Genomic DNA, 15,478 nt, shown 5'->3' with positions numbered 1-15,478 from the left:
CGTCCATGCTGATGACGGGTTCTACTCGATAACAATCCAAAGCAGTGTGGACCGACATGTTCATTTTCATTATTTGAGTCAGATGTCACCAGCAGAAGGTTGATTTTCTTTTTGGTGGTTTGGGTTCTGTAGTTTTCGCATCGGAGTGTTGCTCTTTTAAGACTTCTGAAAGCATGCTCAACACCTCATCCCTCTGAGATTTTGGAAGGCACTTGAGATTCTTAAATCTTGAGTTGAGTGCTGTAACTATCTTTAGAAATCTCACAATGGTACCTTCTTTGTGTTTTGTCAAACCTGCAGTGAAAGTGCTCTTAAAATGAACAACATGTGCTGGGTCATCATCCGAGACTGCCACAACAGGAAATATACGGCAGAATACAGGTACAAAAGCAGAGAACATAAAATTCTCCCCCACGGACTTCAGTCACAAATTTAATTAACACATTCTTTTTTTAACGAGCATCATCAGCATGGAAGCATGTCCTCTGGAATGGTGGCCAAAGCACAAAGGAGCAAACAAATGTTTATCATATCTGGCATGTAAATACCTTGCAATGCCAGCTAAAAAAGTAGGAGCATTGCCAGCAGATCAAGGGAAGTGATTATTCCCCTCTATTCGGCACTGGTGAGGCCACATCTTGAGTATTGCATCCAATGTTGGGCCCCCCTCTGCAGAAAGGATGTGAACAAATTGGAGAGAGTCCAGCGAAGGACAATAAAAATTATTAGGGGGTTGGGGCACATGATTTATAAGGAGAGGCTAAGGGAACTGGGCTTATTTAGTCTGCCAAAGAGAAGAGTGAGGGAGGGATTTGATAGCACCTTCAATTACTTGAAGGGGGGTTCCAAAGAGGATGGAGCTAGGCTGTTCTCAGTGGTGGCAGACAACCGAACAAGGAACAATGGTCTCAAGTTGCAGTGGGGGAGGTCTAGGTTGGATATTAGGAAAAACTATTTCACTAGGAGGGTGGTGAAGCACTGGAATGGGTTACCTAGGGAGGTGGTAGAATCCCCATGCTTAGAGGTTTTAAAGGGCTGACTTGACAAAGCCCTGGCTGGGATGATTTAGTTGGGGTTGGACCTGCTTTGAGCAAGGGGTTGGACTAGATGACCTCCTGAGGTATCTTCCAACCCTGGTCTTCTATGATTCTAAGAAGAGGGCAGCATTATCTCCTGTAAATGTAAACAAACTTGTTTGTGTTAGCGATTGGCTTAACAAGGAGGACTGAGTGGACTTGTAGGCTCTGAAGTTTTACATTGTTTTGTTTTTGTACACTTTTTTATTTCAATTACAACACAGAATACAATATATATGAAAATGGAGAAAAACATCCAAAATATTTAATAAATTTCAATTGGTATTCTATTATTTAACAGTGCGATTAAAACGATGATTAATCATGATTAATTTTTTAATTGTAATTTTTTGGGGTTAATTACATGAGTTAACTAAGATTAATTGACAGCCCTAGTGACATGCTATTACCAAATTTCTCCTGAAAGCTTTCCTGTTGCAGAGATTTAATGTAGAATTCAACAATAGCCTTAGCCTTTATAAAGATACCCTCCTTCTTCTGTATAAATATGCCACTTCTTCATTCAAGAGATCCCTACTTCCATTTACGGTAACTCCTCGCTTAACACTGTAGTTATGTTCCTGAAAAATTCTATTTTAAACAAAACGAAGTTAAGCAAATCCAATTTCCCCATATGAATTAATGTAAATGGGGGGGTTAGGTTCCAGGGAAATTTTTTTAGCCAGACAAAAGACTATATTTTATATACATATATAAATGTATATGTACATACATATATATATATACACACACACACACACAGTATAAGTTTTAAACAAACAATTTAATTCTGTACAGAACAATGAAGATTGTGAAGCTTGGTTGAGGAGGTGAAGTCAGAGGATGGAAGAGGGTGGAATATTTCCTAGGGAATGCTTTACTGCAGGGGTCGGCAACCTTTCAGAAGTGGTGTGCCGAGTCTTCATTTATTCACTTTAATTTAGGTTTCGCGTGCCAGTAATACATTTTAACGTTTTTCAGAAGGTCTCTCTCTATAAGTCTATATATTATATAACTAAACTATTGTTGTATGTAAAGTAAACAAGGTTTCTAAATTGTTTAAGAAGCTTCATTTAAAATTAAATTAAAATGTTGATCTTACGCCACCAGCCCGCTCAGCCCGCTGCCAGCCTGCGGTTCCGTTCACCGAGGCCAGCAGCAGGCTGAGCGAGGCCTGTGGCCGGGACCCTGGCTGGCAAGGGGCTGGCAGCCAGAACTCCAGACCGGCAGCGGGCTGAGTGGGGCCGGCTGCCGGGACCCCAGACTGGCAGTGGGCTGAGCGGCTCAGCCCGCTGCCACTCAACCCGCTGCCGGTCTGGGGTTCCGACTGCTGGCTCCTGCCATCCAGGGTCCTGGCTGCCGGCCCTGCTCAGCCCGCTGCCGGTCTGGGATCCCAGCCCTGCCCACACAGAGTGGGTACCTACCTTCTCCCTGGTTCTAGCCCATTCTCTTCCTCTCTCTTTGCACTGAGCTGAGGGTGGGAGTGCACTGAGCACAGGGCTGGGGGTTGGGGTGTAGGGTCTGGCCTGGAGCTAGAATGAGGGAGGGGGCTCAGGGTTGGGGCAGGAGGTTTGGGTGTGGAGTGCTTACCTGGGCAGCTCCCACTTGGTGTGAGGGGTGCAGGTAGGAATGGGGGGGGTGCAGGAGCTCCCGTTTGGTGCTCAGGGTGGGGGTGAGAATGTGGGGGGTGTAAGAGTCAGGGCATGGGGTGTTGGGGGGGCTGGGTATGTGGGGGGGTGTCGGAGTCAGGGCAGAGGGCTGGGGGCATGTGAGGGGGGTGCAGGAGTCAGGGCATGGAGTATGGGGGGTGCTGGAGTCAAGGCTGGGGTCGTGGTGGGGTGCAGAGGTCAGGGCAGAGGGCTGGAGGTGTGTGAGGGGGGTGCAGGGGTCAGGACAGAGGGCTGGCGGAGTGTGAGGGGGTGCAGAAGTCAGGGCTTGGGGGGCTGTGTATGTGTGGAGGGTGCTGGAGTCAAGGCTGGGGTTGTGGGGGGGTGCTGGGATCAGGGCAGAGGGCTGGGGCTGTGTGAGGGGTGTGCAGGGGTCAGGAAAGAGGGCTAGGAGTGTGGCTAAGGTCATGGAGGTGGTCCCAGTCCCCTGCCCAGAGCAGCTCATGGCAGGGGGCTGGAGGGGATATGCCCTGATTCCACCCCCCTTCCCCAAGGCCCTGTCCCCACCTCGTCTCCGCCTCCTGCCCAGAGCAGTGAGTGCACTGCGGCTCCGCCTCTCCCCCTCCCTGGCAAGGGCCATCAGCTGATAGGCGGCAGGGAGGAAGAGGAGGAGGGGCAGGAACCCAGCATGCTGGGGGAAGAGGCGAGGGAGGGGGGAAACTTACCTGTCCTGCAGCAGCAGCCGGCAGGACCAAGCTTCTTCACCCTGCCCACACGAGAGGGGCACAGAAGAGTGGGCCGGGGCGGCCAGGATTTTGAATGGCACGCTGCTGCCTGCCGGGTACCCGGCCTGGGTTCAGCAGCAGGCTGAGCGGGGCCGGCAGCTGGGACCCATCAGGCAGCAGCGTGCCATTAAAAATTGGCTCGCGTGCCATAGATTGCTGACCCCTGCCTTACTGCAAAATGATGGACTAGCACTCAGCTGAGCCCTCAAGGGTTAAGACATTGTTGTTAATGTAGCCTCACACTCGTGTGTGTATGTGTGTGTGTGTGTATGTGTGTGAGAGAGAGAGAGAGAGAGAGAGAGACGCACATTGCCCCCTTAAGTACGCTGACCCCACTCTAAGTACACAGCCTTTTTAAGTAGATCAGCAAGTTGAGACAGCAGCTGCTGCCAGCAAGCTCCCTCCATGCTGAGCCCTGTCGTGTCCCCCTCTGCTCCGTGGAGATGGGGTAAAGGACCAGGGGGAAGGGGGACACCCTGACATTAGCACTCTTATTTCCTCCTGCCCCCTGCACAGCAAGCAGGAAGCTCCCAGGAGCATCTCCAAGGCAGAGAATAGGAGCAGCACACCGCACTGGGGGGAAGGACAGCTGAACTGCCCGGCAATTGACAGCCTGCTGGGCGGCTGCTGCACAGGGAATTTAGGGGAGCTGATAGGGGGGCTTCTGGCCACCCGGGTTCCAAGCCCCCACCAGCTAGCTCCAATGGGCTGCTCTTCCTGCAAGCAGTGGACAAAGCAGGCGGCTGCCAAACAATGTTATAAGGGACCATTGCGCAACTTTAAACGAGCATGTTCTCTAACTGATCAGCAACGTAACAACGAAACAATGAAACAATGATACCCGGGATGACATTAGGTGAGGAGTTACTGTACTTACTTTTATGATAAACAGACATTTCTATTACTAATTACTTCTATTAGCACTGCAAACCCAGTACAACTTAGGAGGTAAGAACTGGATTCTATTCCTTCTTGAGCATTATCATCCAATCAGTCACACCTGTGAAATCCCATGGACAACAGTCTCAGTTGCACAGGTGTAACCAAGGACATACATTTAACTGCATTTACATTTACTAACAATGAAGACATAAGAGAAATAATGAACCCAGCTTCCCTTTCAGAACACAGTTTGGGCTTGCAGGGATGACTGCTTAAAGAAATATTTTTATTTATAAACAACATATTTGTTATGGGAAATGAAATAAAACAAGCATGGAACCCCACAATGCCATTTTACAGTCACTTTTCAGAGCCAACCCATGTTTTTAAACAGTAGGTTTAAACTCAGCAGCCAAGACTCACTGTAACAGCTTTCCTCCAGTTTCCTTTGCACTCAGATGGAGACACATTCTCTATCCAACCAGTAATAAATGTCAATTGCAAAAGGTCTTTTGGAGAGAATCCTTTGAGGGTAATTAACTACTGAAACAACTTACCAAGAGTTGTGATTGATTCTCCATCACTGAAAAATTTTAAATCAAGACTGGACATTTTTCTGAAAGATATGCTCTAGTTAATTACAGCTGTTGGACCTGAAGCAGAAATTAATTCAGGGAAGTCCTGTGGCCTGTTATGCAGAAGGTCAGACTAGAAGATCACAATGGTACCTTCTGGCCTTCAAAGTTATGCATCTACAGATTTACTGTGCAAGTTTACACTCACCAATAAATTAACCAATAAAACAGTAATGCTAAGAATACTAATATGCGTACTCACCCATATCAGAAGTCAGTATATCACTGATGTAGGCTTCATAGTCAGTAATCCCGTTTTAAACATAAACCAGTTTTGTCATCCTAATGAATCTCCTATAAAACAAACAAACAATCTCCTCTACATGAATACAGAGCCCCAACTATACACGCATTCAGGCACATGTTTAACTTTCTATACTGTGAGTAATCCCAATGAAGCATGGCATACATCGGGTTAATTGGGCCCTAGAACTATTGATAAACTTGCTCTACCATACAAAACGGAAAGATACATAACAGCTTTCATTACAAAAGTAAACGGAATGGTTGTTAATACAATACAAACTCTTATGGCACAAGCAAATGGAAAGTAAAATGCTGCTTCAGCTCTCTCTATTATAGAATCATAGGGTTTGAAGGCACCACAAGGGTCATCCAATCTAACCTATTTTGAACTTGAGAGATTTAGATACTTTTGATTTTTAGCAATGAAAAAGCAAACCCACTCAAAACAATGGTTCTTAGAGGAAAATAAATTAGCAGTCTGCGGATTGTAATATATCAGAAATGTCAGAAGTTTAAAAGCAATTGGCAACTACCCTCCTTTTTTGTTTTTAATAGCTTTACCAAGATTTCTCAGAGTAGCCTGAAATAAGACAAGCATAAAAGCTAAATGAGTTTTTTATTTAAAGACTTTAATCTTGTGATCACAAAGTGTGAACAAAAAGATACAGGATGTAGTCAATCAAAATTATGAGTACAATAGAACATAATGTGCATTCACCACTTTGAGGAGGAGATAGGAGATATAAAAAAAAATCTTTTATGTTATTTGAGAAAAAATATACCTTAATACAATTTCATGTCCCCAGAAGTGTACAGAGACAGTGCTTAGTAAACTGCATATAGTTAGTTAGAACAAGCTTTCTGTTCTTTAAGACCCAGTGTTTGGTTTATCAACACTTGTTAAAGTGAGTATGCCATTAGACATATCAGAGAACACATGCAACGAGAGGTTCTGCTCCCACTGAAAACAATGACAAAACTTTCACTGCAAGAGACAAAAAATTGTACACTGAACCAAATTCCAAGGCTCAAACCACAAAGAAAAAACACCGTACCCCCAATCATAGCCTGGGCTCAGGGTTAAGAATATAAGAACAGCCATACTGGATCAAACCAAAGGTCCATCTAGCCCAGTATCCTGTCTTCCAGCATGGCCAATGACAGGTACTTCAGAGGGAATGAACAGAACAGGTAATCATCAACTGATCCATCCCCCGTTGCCCATTCCCAGCTTCTGGCAAACAGAGGCTAGGGACACCATCCCTGCCCATCCTGGCTAATAGACATTGATAGATAAATTCATGGAGGATAGGTCCATTTCTTTTTTGAACCCTGTTATAGTCTTGGCCTTCATAATATACTCTAGCAAAGAGTTCCACAGGTTGACAGTGCATTGTGTAAAGAAATACTTCCTTTTCTTTGTTTTAAACCTGCTGCCTATTAAGTTGAGTGATAAGCCCAATAGCAGACTTGGTGCATAGTCACAGGTAGACACGGTTTGGGCCTGTAGATAGAAGCTAATGACGGGATCAATTTACAATTTTGGTCCATACATACCATGGCCTAATACCCAGGGATTAGGGGAGTTAGAGAAAAGTGCCTTGGACTAACCCAATGCTAGGCCAGTTTAGCAAGGCACAGATCCAAGCCCCTCCCCCCCCACAATAAAAATCCATAATATAACTTTAACTACACACAATCAGCCTTTTAACTATATTTTATTCCTCTTAGGAAATCAACTTCTTCTGAACTCTACCCCTTAAAGTCCTTTATTTATAGAATCACAGAAATGTAGGGTTGGAAGGGACCTTGAGAGGTCACGTCGTCATTCCCCCTGCTCTGAGGCAGGACCAAGTAAACCTGAACTACCCATGACAGGTTTGTCCAACCTATTCTTAAAAACCTCCAATGACAAGGATTCCACAACCTCCCTTGGAAGCCTATTCCAGTGCTTAACTATCCTTATAGTTAGAATGTAAGTTAGATATCAGGAAAAACATCTCCCTTGCTGAAGATTAAGCCAATTACTCCTTGTCCTGCCTTCAGTGGACATGGACTACAATTGATCACCGTCCTCTTTATAACAGCTCTTGACATATCAGGCCCCATCCTCACCACTCTTCTCCTCTCACAACTAAACATGCCCAGTTTTCAACCTTTTCTTATAGGTCAGGTGTTCTAAATCTTTTATAATTTTTGTTTCTCTCCTCTGGACATCCTCCAATTTGCCCATATCTTTCTTAAAGTGTGGCACTCAGAACTGGACACAATACTTCAGTTGAGACCTCACCAGTGCCAGGTAGAGTGGGACAATTACCTCTGACATCCTACATACAACACACTCTAGTTTATGCACCCCAGAATTATATTAGTCTTTTCTGCAGCTGCATTATACTGTTGGCTCTTATTCAATTTGTGATGCACTATAACCACCAGATCCTTTTCAGCAGTACTACTGCCTGACCAGTCCCCGTTTTGTAGTTTTGCATTTGATTTTTCCTTCCTAAGTACAGTACTTTCCACTTGTCTTTACTGAATTTCATCTCATTGATTTCAGAACAATTCTCCAATTTGTAAAGGTAGCTTTGGAGGACAGTAGTAGAACTCAGTAGTGCTAGCAACTCCACCTAGCTTGATAGCATCCACAAATTTAAAAATATGCTCTTCATTCTATGACCCGTCATTAATGAAAATATTGACAAATACCAGACTTAGATACTAGATACTCACACCCCCAGTTTAACAGCAAACCACTGATAACTATTGAGTACAGTCCTTTCAACCAGTTTTGCACCAACCTTACAGTAATTTAGTCTATACCATATCTTCCTAGTTTGCTTATAAGAATGTCATGTGTGACTCTGTCAAAAGCCTTACTAAAATCAAGATTTATCACATCTACAGCTTCACTCTTATCCACTGGGACAATAACCCTGACAAAGAAAGAAATTCGGTTGGTTTGGCATGATTTGTTCTTGACAAATCCACGTTGACTATTTCTTATAACCCTATTATGCTGTAGGAGCTTACAAATTGATTGTTTAATAATCTGTTCCAATATCTTTCCAGGCATCAAAGTTAGGCTGACTGGTCTTTAATTCTCATGCCCTCTTTCTTCCCCTTTGTAAAGATCAGTACTGTGTGTGCCCTTCTCCAGTCCTCTGGGACCTAATCTGTCCTCCACGACTTCTTAAAGATAATCACTAATGGTTCTAAGATTGCTAGCTAGCACCTTAAGTATCCTGGGGTGAATTTCATCAGGCCTTTCCAACTTGAACACATCTAACTTATCTAAGTAGTGTTCCCTATTTTTGCGTATGTTCCTTCCTGCTTGTTGTGAATATTGTGTTAAGTACCTGGTCACAATCTACCTTTTTAGTGAAAAAACACCTCATCCCTGAGCTCTGTTATTAACTCTCCTTCCCCACTAAGTAGAGCGCCTACACTTTCCTTTGTCTTTTTCTTGCTTCTAATGTATTTATAGAACCTCTTCTTATTGCTTTTTATTTCCCTTACTAGATGTAACTCATTTTGTGCCTGAGCCTTTCTGAATTTGCCCCTACACACCTATCCTATTCTTTTGTCATGAAGTTTAAGGCCAGAAGGGACCACCAGATCATCTTGCTGATCTCCTGCATATCAGAGGCCACCAACACCATTCAGCCCACCATATACTTAACCCAACCAAAATTAGATCACAGTATTACAGCCCACAAGAGACTAAACTATTGTGTGTCACAGGCACAGAATAAAAGGGACTGAGGTGTACTAGTGTCTGAGGTCCCTGTAATGGCAGGAAATCGATTAAGTGAGATATATCCAGATAATCCTAGCTAGTGACCCCCACCCCATGCTTCAAAAGAAGGGGAATAAACCCAAGATCACAGCCAGTCTAACCCGGAGGAAAATTCCTTCCTGACCCCATATATGGCGATCAGTTAGAAACTGAGCATGTGAGCAAGAATCAGCGAGCCAAGCATCTGAGACATAGAATGCTTGGTGCTATCTCAGAACACATGGCCCTGTCTAGTGTTCTATCTTCAGCCATGGACATCTCTGATGCTTCAGAGGAAGGAGACCAAATAAAAAAACCCGGAATACATGGGATGGGGGAAGGAATCCCTTCCTGACCCTTGCATGTAACCTCTTGAAGCCCTAAAGCATGAGCTTTTAGGAATACAACATATAAATCAAGAATGACCCCCAGCGCTGCTGAGTCCTGCCCCCATCACAAGCAATCCCATACCATTGCACTTATAAATTTGTCCAATTCTCTTTTAAAACTAATTGTTTGTCGTCCCCCCACAACTTCTACTGGGAGACTGTTCCGATATCACACCCCTCTGGTGATTAGTAACCTTATAGTTTCCAGCCTGAATTTGTGTATGGCCAGTTTATAGTCATTTGTTCTTATACCAACATTGTTCTTTAGCTTAAATAGCTCTTCTCCCTCCCTGGTATTTATCCCTTTGATATACTTAGAGAGAGAGTAATCATATTCCCTATCAACCTTCCCTTTGCTAAGCTAAATTAGTCAACCTCTTCCAGTCTCCTCTCATTATACAGGTCCCCCCTTCCCCGATCATCCTAATAGCTCTTCTCTGCACCTGTTTCAATTTAATTTCATCCTTCTTGTACGTGGGTGACCAGAACTATACACAGTATTCCAAATGAGGTCTTAGCAGTGCCTTTTACAATGGCATTAATACATCCCTCTTTCTGCTGGAAATGCCTCATGTGACATCCTAGGATCACATCAGCCTTTTTCACATCATATTGGTGGCTCATAATCATCCTGTGATTAACCAGCATACCCAGATCTTTATCCTCTTTTGTTGCTTTCAACTAATGAGCCTCAAGTTGTAGAAGACATTCTTATCAGCCCTTCTTTGTATGACCTTCAACCTTCACATTCACAACCAATTCCTCCCTAGTCAGGATCAAGTCTAAAATGGCTGTCCCTCTGGTTATTTTCTCCCACCTTCTGAAACAAAAAGTTGTTCTCAATACATTCCAAGAACTTATTGAACATTTTGTGATTTACCATATTATTTTCCAAACAGGTGTCTGTGTAGTTAAAGTGCCCCATTACTACCAGTTCTTGGATATTTCTATTTGTTCTAGAAATGCCCTATCCACCACCCCCTTCTGATCTGATGGTCTATAATAGACCCCTACTATGACATTGCCACTGTTTTTCACCTTTTGTTTTCACCTAGACACTTGCAATTGGTCTGCCTCTCACTTCCTTGTGGACCTCAAAACAAGAAGAGATATTCTTAATGTAAAATGCAACAACTCTTCTCTTTTCCCCCGTACCTGCCCTTCCTGAACAAGCCATACCCCTCTATGCCAATATTCCAGTCAGGAGATTTATCCCACCAAGTCTCTGTGATGCCAATTACATCATAATTTAGCTTCTGTACTAACATTTCCTGTTGATTTCCCAAACTCCTTGCATTTTTGTATACATATCTAAGATGTTGAGCATATTTCACCATTGTTATCCCTCTCGTTGCCTATGACCATATTGTAATTTTCCATTCCCTCTCCCCTCCCCCCGCCCCACCCGGAAAAAATAGCCCTTTGTTAAGATAAGGTTTTGTTTTGTTTTTTAAAGTGACCTATGGGCTTTTGTGACCTTCCCCCTTTGAACCTAGTTCTCATTAGCCTGGCAAGTCAGTGTGCAGTGATGCTCTTCTCCTTTTTGGTTTGATGGACCCCATCTCTTCCTTATCTACTGAAATATTCCCTGCCACAAGTTCTGAAACATGTAAGTTTCGTAATCAGGATATACCGAAAAAACAACAAAACTATTTGCCAGCTTAACTAATTATTTGTATTTATATCTCTATCCACTCTACCTTACACAAATACCAGCAATGACTTGTGTTTTCCAATTTATCTCTGACAAACGCCCCTATGAAGCCAATTATTGGATTATGGTATCATAATCAAGTAGTATCTAGAAAGCCTGAAGCACACATTCCTCAAAGCTACCACAAGAAACAGTATGTGACAAATGACGGGTTAAATATAGTTTCCACACAACTTTTTTTCTCCCAAAATATTTGCCAAAAGCCACCAGATGAACCCAAAATCTGGAAAGCATTTTCTCCAGCCAATCCACTACTGTTTTCCACAATTGGGACTGTTAGAACTTTATAATGTTCCTTTGTATCGAGGTATATTCACTGACATACCTAGAAGATTTTTTTCCTGCCAGTGGATGTGCCCAGTCCGTTGATTGTGAGACTTCATAACTTTATCATCATCCTAAAGTAGCTCCTTCAAAACTCAGTCTGAGTGCAAATGGAATTTTCTTGGATGAAATAATAACTGAGATTATCTCAACATTTAAACCAGGGGTAGGCAACCTATGGCACATGTGCCAAAGGAGGCATGTGAGCTGATTTTCCGTGGCACTGACACTGCCCAGGTCCTGGCCACTGGTCCGGGGGATTCTGAATTTTAATTTAATTTTAAATGAAGCTTCTTAAACATTTTAAAAACCTTATTTACTTTACATACAACAATAGTTTAGTTATATATTATAGACTTCTAGAAAGAGACCTTCTAAAAACGTTAAAATATATTACTGGCACCCAAAACCTTAAATTAGAGTGAATAAATGAAGACTAGGCACATCACTTCTGAAAGGTTGCCGACCCCTGATTTAAACAGTTCAGTTTGTCATTAGCATGATAGATTTCAGTCTTTGTATTTTCCTAGTATATTTTCATTTGAATCTCACAATACAACCTCCACAATATGTTCCAGTTGTATTTCTTCACACATTTTAATCCTTAACACATGCTGAGTTTCAGAGCCAAAATAAATAAAAGTATGTGATTTCCCAGGCCTGATTCTGTACTAACTCACCCCTTTGTGCCAGAATGCACGAGAACAGACTGGAAGTGATTTACACCCATCTTTCACAGGTGTAAATGATTATACTAGGTACAAGGCAGTGGAGAAGCCGGCCCTCTTTGACTTTATATACACAGCATAGCTAATACCTCAATTACTGGTAATTTCTTACCACTGTATACTGTTAATTTCAATTTGGTTTTATCTCTTCTGTCACAGATGTATTCAGAATTTTGTGGTGTACCGATTGTGTCAGTAAATCGATGTGATTCCTATGAATGACAAACTTACTTGTTGTATGCAGTGTTTAGCCATGTCAGTCCCAGAATATTAGAGAGACAAGGTGGATGAGGGAATATCCTGTATTGAACCAACTTCTCCTGGTGAGAGAGACAAACTTTTGAGCCACAGAGACGACTTCTTCAGGACTGGGAAAGATACTCCATGCAGTATTCAGCTGTGATGCTTGAAGTACCTTTCCCAGCCCTGGTCTACACTAGGACTTTAGGTCGAATTTAGCAGCGTTAAATCGATGTAAACCTGCACCCGTCCACACAATGAAGCCCTTTATTTCGACTTAAAGGGCTCTTAAAATCGATTTCCTTACTCCACCCCTGACAAGTGGATTAGCGCTTAAATCGACGTTGCCGGCTCGAATTTGGGGTACTGTGGACACAATTCGATGGTGTTGGCCTCCGGGAGCTATCCCAGAGTGCTCCATTGTGACCGCTCTGGACAGCACTCTCAACTCAGATGCACTGGCCAGGTAGACAGGAAAAGTCTTTTGAATCTCATTTCCTGTTTGGCCAGCGTGGCAAGCTGCAGGTGACCATGCAGAGCTCATCAGCACAGGTGACCATGATGGAGTCCCAGAATCGCAAAAGAGCTCCAGCATGGACCGAACGGGAGGTACGGGATCTGATCGCTGTTTGGGGAGAGGAATCCGTGCTATCAGAACTCCGTTCCAGTTTTCGAAATGCCAAAACCTTTCTGAAAATCTCCCAGGGCATGAAGGACAGAGGCCATAACAGGGACCCGAAGCAGTGCCGCGTGAAACTGAAGGAGCTGAGGCAAGCCTACCAGAAAACCAGAGAGGCGAACAGCCGCTCTGGGTCAGAGCCCCAAACATGCCGCTTCTATGATGAGCTGCATGCCATTTTAGGGGGTTCAGCCACCACTACCCCAGCCGTGTTGTTTGACTCCTTCAATGGAGATGGAGGCAATACGGAAGCAGGTTTTGGGGACGAAGAAGATGATGATGAGGAGGAGGTTGTAGATAGCTCACAGCAAGCAAGCGGAGAAACCGGTTTTCCCGACAGCCAGGAACTGTTTCTCACCCTAGACCTGGAGCCAGTACCCCCCGAACCCACCCAAGGCTGCCTCCTGGACCCAGCAGGCGGAGAAGGGACCTCTGGTGAGTGTACCTTTTAAAATACTATACATGGTTTAAAAGCAAGCATGTGAAAGGATTACTTTGCCCTGGCATTTGCAGTTCTCCTAGATGTAGTCCTAAAGCCTTTGCAAAAGGTTTCTGGGGAGGGCAGCCTTATTGCGTCCTTCATGGTAGGACACTTTACCACTCCAGGCCAGTAACACGTACTCGGGAATCATTGTAGAACAAAGCATTGCAGTGTATGTTTGCTGGCATTCAAACAACATCCGTTCTTTATCTCTCAGGAGAGTGAGATATAATTCATGGTCACCTGGTTGAAATAGAGTGCTTTTCTTCAGGGGACACTCAGAGGAGCCCATTCCTGCTGGGCTGTTTGCCTGTGGCTAAACAGAAATGTTCCCCGCTGTTAGCCACAGGGAGGGGGGAAGGTTGAGGGGGTAGTCACGCGGTGCAAGGAGGCAAAATGCGACCTTGTAACGAAAGCACATGTGCTATGTATGTAATGTTAACAGCAAGGTTTTCCCTGAAAGAGTGTAGCCACTGTTTTATAAAATGTGTCTTTTTAAATACCGCTGTCCCTTTTTTTTTCTCCACCAGCTGCATGTGTTTCAATGATCACAGGATCTTCTCCTTCCCAGAGGCTAGTGAAGCTTAGAAAGAAAAAAAACGCACTCGCGATGAAATGTTCTCCGAGCTCATGCTGTCCTCCCACACTGACAGAGCACAGACGAATGCGTGGAGGCAAATAATGTCAGAGTGCAGGAAAGCACAAAATGACCGGGAGGAGAGGTGGCGGGCTGAAGAGAGTAAGTGGCGGGCTGAAGACAGGGCTGAAGCTCAAATGTGGCGGCAGCATGATGAGAGGAGGCAGGATTCAATGCTGAGGCTGCTGCAGGACCAAACCCGTATGCTCCAGTGTATGGTTGAGCTGCAGCAAAGGCAGCTGGAGCACAGACTGCCACTACAGCCCTTGTGTAACCAACCGCCCTCCTCCCCAAGTTCCATAGCCTCCACACCCAGACGCCCAAGAACGCGGTGGGGGGGCCTCCGGCCAACCAGCCACTCCACCACAGAGGATTGCCCAAAAAAAAGAAGGCTGTCATTCAATAAATTTTAAAGTTGTAAACTTTTAAAGTGCTGTGCTTAAAGTGCTGTGTGGCATTTTCCTTCCCTCCTCCACCACCCCTCCTGGGCTACCTTGGTAGTCATCCCCCTATTTGTGTGATGAATGAATAAAGAATGCATGAATGTGAAGCAACAATGATTTTATTGCCTCTGCAAGCGGTGATTGAAGGGAGGAGGGGCGGGTGGTTAGCTTACAGGGAAGTAGAGTGAACCAAGGGGCGGGGGGTTTCATCAAGGAGAAACAAACAGAACTTTCACACCGTAGCCTGGCCAGTCATGAAACTGGTTTTCAAAGCTTCTCTGATGCGTACCGCGCCCTCCTGTGCTCTTCTAACCGCCCTGGTGTCTGGCTGCGCGTAACCAGCAGCCAGGCGATTTGCCTCAACCTCCCACCCCGCCATAAACGTCTCCCCCTTACTCTCACAGATATTGTGGAGCACACAGCAAGCAGTAATAACAGTGGGAATATTGGTTTCGCTGAGGTCTAAGCGAGTCAGTAAACTGCGCCAGCGCGCCTTTAAACGTCCAAATGCACATTCTACCACCATTCTGCACTTGCTCAGCCTGTAGTTGAACAGCTCCTGACTACTGTCCAGGCTGCCTGTGTACGGCTTCATGAGCCATGGCATTAAGGGGTAGGCTGGGTCCCCAAGGATACATATAGGCATTTCAACGTCCCCAACAGTTATTTTCTGGTCTGGGAATAAAGTCCCTTCCTGCAGCTTTTGAAACAGACCAGAGTTCCTGAAGATGCGAGCATCATGCACCTTTCCCGGCCATCCCACGTTAATGTTGGTGAAACGTCCCTTGTGATCCACCAGAGCTTGCAGCACTATCGAAAAGTACCCCTTGCGGTTTA

At 44.5% G+C, this 15,478-nt stretch overlaps 1 protein-coding gene across 12 annotated transcripts in view; it reads right to left on the bottom strand.

Annotated features, from left to right (window-relative positions):
• GULP1 (GULP PTB domain containing engulfment adaptor 1) overlaps window positions 1–15,478 on the bottom strand; it is a 287,093-nt gene that overhangs the window by 249,205 nt on the left and 22,410 nt on the right. The window contains exon 2 of one of the 12 annotated variants that reach the window (XM_075118011.1): window positions 5,188–5,279. The exons of the other annotated variants lie outside the window; for them this stretch is intronic. The gene's annotated coding sequence lies outside the window, so the exon portion shown is untranslated. The remainder of the gene's footprint in view (window positions 1–5,187; window positions 5,280–15,478) is intronic. 12 annotated transcript variants of the gene reach the window in all.

The sequence above is a fragment of the Caretta caretta genome, chromosome 11 (assembly GCF_965140235.1).
Source record: "Caretta caretta isolate rCarCar2 chromosome 11, rCarCar1.hap1, whole genome shotgun sequence".
NCBI lineage: Eukaryota > Metazoa > Chordata > Testudines > Cheloniidae > Caretta > Caretta caretta.
The sequence above is the reverse complement of the archived record's forward strand: the minus strand, read 5'-3'. Positions and strand labels throughout refer to the sequence as shown.